General features: G+C 51.8%; 1 protein-coding gene across 1 annotated transcript in view; it reads right to left on the reverse strand.

Annotated features, from left to right (window-relative positions):
- Kif6 (kinesin family member 6) overlaps positions 1 to 1,324 on the reverse strand; it is a 320,310-nt gene that overhangs the window by 3,290 nt on the left and 315,696 nt on the right. The window lies entirely within an intron of this gene.

Genomic DNA, 1,324 nt, shown 5'->3' on the forward strand with positions numbered 1-1,324 from the left:
AGAGAGAGAGAGAGAGAGAGAGAGAGAGAGAGAGAGAGAGAGAATTTAAAACAAGTCTTCAAAAGGATGCAGTCTTGGGTTTTACCCTAGGCACATGTTTGACTGGATCCTTCCATCCACACACATGGAAGTGTGGGCATGGTATGAGGTCCTAGTTCACCTGCCTGGAGTTTGGATAATAAGGTAGGTTCAAGAGGGAACTGCTGAGATCCTCTGGGTGAAGTGATGAACACAGCATCTGAAACTTTCAGTGGGTAGGGAAGTTGAGGGTAAGGTTGGGAAGAGCATGAAGAGGGAGCTGCAGCCAGCTTGAAGTGGATCATGGAGCCTGGCTGGGAGTGAGGATGGTGGGCTCTGTCTATGTGGTACTACCATGACAGAATGGTGAGAATAGCCCACCGGATGGCTAGTGTCTACAGTCCTGCAGGGCCAGCACTGTGTATGAGCCACACTGTGAAATTCAGCAGAGATGCCCCCACTTTAAAATATTCTTTCAAAATATTTATTGATTTTTTGTATCACTCACAGTGTGTGTGTTTGTGGGCCTGGATGCCGTGGTGCGAGTGTAGAGGACATGGACAATCTGTGGCCACTGTCTTTTTCCTTCACCACACAGATGCTGGCAATGAACCCCAGGCCACCAGGTCTGGACCCTCACCAGCTGGGCCTTCTCACCCACACCTTCACATATTCAGACCTGTCCCAACCCAACTCACTCGGGACACGTCCTAGCTTACAAAAGTGGTGTGCTCAGCTCCAAGGCCTTTTAGACTCCACAGGCCACACCGCAGACCCCATGGGACCGGAATTTCTGCAGGTGGCCTGGTAATTCTAGTATACAGACACGGCTGAATTTCCTAGTTTCATCTTTCCAGGCCGAGGACATGTGGGGTGAGAGCTGGGACTACCTCAGGCCTCAGGTCTGGGGCAGCTGTGCCCAGGAGGGCTGAGGAAGGATGCCACCCAGCAGAGCTGAGCGTACCACTTGAGGACATGGCTCCTCTCACGAAGGGCTTTCAGTACCATTTCTGCTGCGCACACTGTGTCCCAACTGAGCAACGGAGCTGGAGTAGCAGGGGTGATGGCACTACTGGAACGGACACCGACAGCATAGACGCGTCACTAAATGGGACCAGGTCTCATCATCAGGGCCACCTTCCCTGCTGCCAACTCTGATGCTCACTGCAGAGACTTTATCTCTGAAGATGCTCACTGACAGGTGAGGTGGCTGCTGTTTGTGACACACAGATCACAGCATGACAATGGCAGAGATGGCTTGATTTGAGGCCTTGTTCTTCCTAAACCTCTGAGAGCTAGTGTGTTC

Source organism: Microtus ochrogaster, linkage group LG2 (assembly GCF_000317375.1).
Source record: "Microtus ochrogaster isolate Prairie Vole_2 linkage group LG2, MicOch1.0, whole genome shotgun sequence".
Classification (NCBI taxonomy): domain Eukaryota; kingdom Metazoa; phylum Chordata; class Mammalia; order Rodentia; family Cricetidae; genus Microtus; species Microtus ochrogaster.